Source organism: Mastigoproctus giganteus, chromosome 2 (genome assembly GCF_048544385.1).
Source record: "Mastigoproctus giganteus isolate SK-2022 chromosome 2, ASM4854438v1, whole genome shotgun sequence".
In the NCBI taxonomy this organism is placed as follows: domain Eukaryota; kingdom Metazoa; phylum Arthropoda; class Arachnida; order Uropygi; family Thelyphonidae; genus Mastigoproctus; species Mastigoproctus giganteus.
Window position 1 is genome coordinate 48217737 of NC_143576.1, and position 6873 is coordinate 48224609.

Genomic DNA, 6873 nt, shown 5'->3' on the forward strand with positions numbered 1-6873 from the left:
AATTCGTTCATATGGAATAAGTTAATCGACAAGTCATTTGACTCCAAGAGTAAAGCAATGGGAGGATTCCCATAGGAGACAACGGGAAATCATTTTTTTTTTTTAAATTAATTTCTGCTGAAAACGTGATTATAGTATGTTAATATACCTACAAATAAGCTATATTACACGTTTAATTAGTTTTATAATCGAAATTCTTGAGTATTATTTAAGATGGGTTTAGTGTCAAAAGTGGCAAAATCAAAGATTTTTCTTCTAAAGTGAACGAAATTCCTCACTTTTCTGCAGCGTTTTGTGTATTACAGGGAAGCACTGAAGATAATTCTTTCCTCAACAACTCACTTAATTTCCATTATATCTCTACAAAAATTAGCCAATTAAGGTATCTTTCCAAGAATAAATAGAAAACACATCGTTTTTATGGAAATTCCTGAAACTATAAAAGGTATTCCACATGTGCTCAGATTCCCATAGTAATGCATAGGGGAGTTTTTTTTGGAAAAACTCATTTAATTTCTGGTCTTTCTTTAAACAAAGGGTGTTGCTTACTTCATTTACGCAGATATAGTGTGACGGACCTCGTTTTTATCGAATTCGTTCATATGAAGTAAGTTAATCGAGATGTCATTTGACTCCCATAGTAAAGCATTGGGAGGATTCCCATACAGAAGCATAGGAGTAAATTATTCTGGAAAAACTCACATAATTACTGTTTGTTCTTTACCAAACTTGGCAAATTTACTTTATTCTCGAAAGCACACTGGGATACACTTCGACTTTATCGAAATCCTTGAAATTAAAAAAGATATTCCACATGTGGTCAGATTCCCATAGTAATGCATAGGGGAGAATTTGTTTTGGAAAAATCATTTAATTTCTGGTCTTTCTTTAAAAAAAGGGCCTAGTTTACTTCATTTACGCACATATAGTGTGGTGGACCTCGTTTTTATCGAATTCGTTCATATGGAATAAGTTAATCGACATGTCATTTGACTCCCATAGTAAAGCATGGGGAGGATTCCCATACAAAAGCATAGGAGTAAATTATTCTGGAAAAAGTCACTTAATTACAGTTTGTTCTTTACCAAACTTGGCAAATTTTCTTTATTCACATAAGCACACTGGGATACACTTCGACTTTATCGAAATCCCTGAAATTAAAAAAGATATTCCACATGTGGTCAGATTCCCATAGTAATGCATAGCGGAGATTTTTTTGGAAAAACTCATTTAATTTCTGGTCTTTCTTTAAACAAAGGGAGTAGTTTACTTCATTTACGCAGATATAGTGTGACGGACCTCGTTTTTATCGAATTCGTTCATATGAAGTAAGTTAATCGACGTGTCATTTGACTCCCATAGTAAAGCATGGGGAGGATTCCCATAGAAAAGCATATGAGTAAATTATTCTGGAAAAACTCACTTAATTACAGTTTGTTCTTTACCAAACTTGGCAAATTTACTTGATTCACGTAAATAAACTGGGATACATTTCGACTTTATCGAAATCCCTGAAATTAAAAAAAGATATTCCACATGGGGCCAGATTCCCATAGTAAAGCATAGGGGAGATTTTTTTTGGAAAAACCCATTTAATTTCTGGTCTTTCTTTAAAAAAACGGTCTAGTTTACTTCATTTACGCACATATAGTGTGATGGACCTCGTTTTTATCGAATTCGTCCATATGGAATAAGTTAATCGACAAGTCATTTGCCTCCCATCGTAAAGCAAAGGGAGGATTCCCATAGGAGACAATGGGAAATCAGTTTCTTTTTTAAATTAATTTCTGCTGAAAACTTGATTATAGTATGTTAATATACCTACAAATAAGCTATATTTCACGTTTAATTAGTTTTATAATCGAAATTCTTGAGTATTATTTAAGATGGGTTTAGTGTCAAAAGTGGCAAAATCAAAGATTTTTCTTCTAAAGTGAACGAAATTCCTTACTTTTGTGCAGCGGTTTGTGTATTACAGGGAAGCACTGAAGATAATTCTTTCCTCAACAACTCACTTAATTTCCATTATATCTCTACAAAAATTAGCCAATTAACGTATCTTGCCAAGAATAAATAGAAAACACATCGTTTTTATGGAAATTCCTGAAACTATAAAAGATATTCCACATGTGGTCAGATTCCCATAGTAATGCACAGGGGAGTTTTTTTTGGAAAAACTCATTTAATTTCTGGTCTTTCTTTAAACAAAGGGTGTTGCTTACTTCATTTACGCAGATATAGTGTGACGGACCTCGTTTTTATCGAATTCGTTCATATGAAGTAAGTTAATCGAGATGTCATTTGACTCCCATAGTAAAGCATTGGGAGGATTCCCATAGAGAAGCATAGGAGTAATTATTCTGGAAAAACTCACTTAGTTACAGTTTGTTCTTTACCAAACTTGGCAAATTTACTTTATTCACGTAAGCACACTGGGGCACACTTCGACTTTATCGAAATCCCTGAAATTAAAAAAGATATTCCACATGTGGTCAGATTCCCATAGTAATGCATAGGGGAGATTTTATTTGGAAAAACTCATTTAATTTCTGGTCTTTCTTTAAACAAAGGGTGTAGTTTACTTCATTTACGCAGATATAGTGTGACGGACCTCGTTTTTATCGAATTCGTTCATATGAAGTAAGTTAATCGAGATGTCATTTGACTCCCATAGTAAAGCATGGGGAGAATTCCCATAGAGAAGCATAGGAGTAAATTATTCAGGAAAAACTCACTTAATTACAGTTTGTTCTTTACCAAACTTGGCAAATTTACTTTATTCACGTAGGCACACTGGGATACACTTCGACTTTATCGAAATCCCTGAAATTAAAAAAGATATTCCACATGTGGTCAGATTCCCATAGTAATGCATAGGGGAGATTTTTTTTGGAAAAACTCATTTAATTTCTGGTATTTCTTTAAACAAAGGGTGTAGTTTACTTCATTTACGCAGATATAGTGTGACGGACCTCGTTTTTATTGAATTCGTTCATATGGAATAAGTTAATCGACAAGTCATTTGACTCCCATACTAAAGCAATGGGAGGATTCCCATAGGAGACAATGGGAAATCAGTTTCTTTTTTAAATTAATTTCTGCTGAAAACTTGATTATAGTATGTTAGAATACCTACAAATAAGCTATATTACACGTTTAATTAGTTTTATAATCGAAATTCTTGAGTATTATTTAAGATGGGTTTAGTGTCAAAAGTGGCAAAATCAAAGATTTTTCTTCTAAAGTGCACGAAATTCCTCACTTTTCTGAAGCGTTTTGTGTATTACAGGGAAGCACTGAAGATAATTCTTTCCTCAACAACTCACTTAATTTCCATTATATCTCTACAAAAATTAGCCAGTTAACGTATCTAGCCAAGAATTAATAGAAAACACATCGTTTTTATGGAAATTCCTGAAACTATAAAAGATATTCCACATGTGGTCAGATTCCCATAGTAATGCATAGGGGAGATTTTTTTTGGAAAAACTCATTTAATTTCTTGTCTTTCTTTAAACAAAGGGTGTAGTTTACTTCATTTACGCAGATATAGTGTGACGGACCTCGTTTTTATCGAATTCTTTCATATGAAGTAAGTTAATCGAGATGTCATTTGACTCCCATAGTAAAGCATTGGGAGGATTCCCATTGAGAAGCATAGGAGTAAATTATTCTGGAAAAACTCACATAATTACTGTTTGTTCTTTACCAAACTTGGCAAATTTACTTTATTCACGTAAGCACACTGGGATACACTTCGACTTCATCGAAATCCCTGAAATTAAAAAAGATATTCCACATGTGGTCAGATTCCCATAGTAATGCATAGGGGAGATTTTATTTGGAAAAACTCATTTAATTTCTGGTCTTTCTTTAAACAAAGGGTGTAGTTTACTTCATTTACGCAGATATAGTGTGACGGACCTCGTTTTTATTGAATTCGTTCATATGAAGTAAGTTAATCGACATGTCATTTGACTCCCATAGTAAAGCAGGGGGAGAATTCCCATAGAGAAGCATAGGAGTAAATTATTCTGGAAAAACTCACATAATTACTGTTTGTTCTTTACCAAACTTGGCAAATTTACTTTATTCACGTAAGCACACTGGGAAACACTTCGACGTTATCGAAATCCCTGAAATTAAAAAAGATATTCCACATGGGGTCAGATTGCCATAGTAATGCATAGGGGAGATTTTGTTTGGAAAAACTCATTTAATTTCTGGTCTTTCTTTAAACAAAGGGCCTAGTTTACTTCATTTACGCACATATAGTGTGGTGGACCTCGTTTTTATCGAATTCGTTCATATGGAATAAGTTAATCGACAAGTCATTTGACTCCAAGAGTAAAGCAATGGGAGGATTCCCATAGGAGACAACGGGAAATCATTTTTTTTTTTTAAATTAATTTCTGCTGAAAACGTGATTATAGTATGTTAATATACCTACAAATAAGCTATATTACACGTTTAATTAGTTTTATAATCGAAATTCTTGAGTATTATTTAAGATGGGTTTAGTGTCAAAAGTGGCAAAATCAAAGATTTTTCTTCTAAAGTGAACGAAATTCCTTACTTTTCTGCAGCGTTTTGTGTATTACAGGGAAGCACTGAAGATAATTCTTTCCTCAACAACTCACTTAATTTCCATTATATCTCTACAAAAATTAGCCAATTAAGGTATCTTTCCAAGAATAAATAGAAAACACATCGTTTTTATGGAAATTCCTGAAACTATAAAAGGTATTCCACATGTGCTCAGATTCCCATAGTAATGCATAGGGGAGTTTTTTTTGGAAAAACTCATTTAATTTCTGGTCTTTCTTTAAACAAAGGGTGTTGCTTACTTCATTTACGCAGATATAGTGTGACGGACCTCGTTTTTATCGAATTCGTTCATATGAAGTAAGTTAATCGAGATGTCATTTGACTCCCATAGTAAAGCATTGGGAGGATTCCCATACAGAAGCATAGGAGTAAATTATTCTGGAAAAACTCACATAATTACTGTTTGTTCTTTACCAAACTTGGCAAATTTACTTTATTCTCGAAAGCACACTGGGATACACTTCGACTTTATCGAAATCCTTGAAATTAAAAAAGATATTCCACATGTGGTCAGATTCCCATAGTAATGCATAGGGGAGAATTTGTTTTGGAAAAATCATTTAATTTCTGGTCTTTCTTTAAAAAAAGGGCCTAGTTTACTTCATTTACGCACATATAGTGTGGTGGACCTCGTTTTTATCGAATTCGTTCATATGGAATAAGTTAATCGACATGTCATTTGACTCCCATAGTAAAGCATGGGGAGGATTCCCATACAAAAGCATAGGAGTAAATTATTCTGGAAAAAGTCACTTAATTACAGTTTGTTCTTTACCAAACTTGGCAAATTTTCTTTATTCACATAAGCACACTGGGATACACTTCGACTTTATCGAAATCCCTGAAATTAAAAAAGATATTCCACATGTGGTCAGATTCCCATAGTAATGCATAGCGGAGATTTTTTTGGAAAAACTCATTTAATTTCTGGTCTTTCTTTAAACAAAGGGAGTAGTTTACTTCATTTACGCAGATATAGTGTGACGGACCTCGTTTTTATCGAATTCGTTCATATGAAGTAAGTTAATCGACGTGTCATTTGACTCCCATAGTAAAGCATGGGGAGGATTCCCATAGAAAAGCATATGAGTAAATTATTCTGGAAAAACTCACTTAATTACAGTTTGTTCTTTACCAAACTTGGCAAATTTACTTGATTCACGTAAATAAACTGGGATACATTTCGACTTTATCGAAATCCCTGAAATTAAAAAAAGATATTCCACATGGGGCCAGATTCCCATAGTAAAGCATAGGGGAGATTTTTTTTGGAAAAACCCATTTAATTTCTGGTCTTTCTTTAAAAAAACGGTCTAGTTTACTTCATTTACGCACATATAGTGTGATGGACCTCGTTTTTATCGAATTCGTCCATATGGAATAAGTTAATCGACAAGTCAATTGCCTCCCATCGTAAAGCAAAGGGAGGATTCCCATAGGAGACAATGGGAAATCAGTTTCTTTTTTAAATTAATTTCTGCTGAAAACTTGATTATAGTATGTTAATATACCTAGAAATAAGCTATATTACACGTTTAATTAGTTTTATAATCGAAATTCTTGAGTATTATTTAAGATGGGTTTAGTGTCAAAAGTGGAAAAATCAAAGATTTTTCTTCTAAAGTGAGCGAAATTCCTGACATTTCTGTAGCGTTTTGTGTATTACAGGGAAGCACTGAAGATAATTGTTTCCTCAACAACTCACTTAATTTCCATTATATCTCTACAAATATTAGCCGGTTAAGGTACATAGCCAAGAATTAATACAAAACACATCGTTTTTATGGAAATTCCTGAAACTATAAAAGATATTCCACATGTGGTCAGATTCCCATAGTAATGCATAGGGGAGATTTTTTTTGGAAAAACTCATTTAATTTCTGGTCTTTCTTTAAACAAAGGGTGTAGTTTACTTCATTTACGCAGATATAGTGTGACGGACCTCGTTTTTATCGAATTCGTTCATATGAAGTAAGTTAATCGATATGTCATTTGACTCCCATAGTAAAGCCTGGGGAGGATTCCCCTAGAAAAGAATAGGAGTAAATTATTCTGGAAAAACTCACATAATTACTGTTTGTTCTTTACCAAACCTGGCACGTTTACTTTATTCACGTAAGCACACTGGGATACACTTCGACTTTATCGAAATCCCTGAAATTAAAAACGATATTCCACATGTGGTCAGATTGCCATAGTAATGCATAGGGGAGATTTTGTTTGGAAAAACTCATTTAATTTCTGGTCTTTCTTTAAACAATGTTT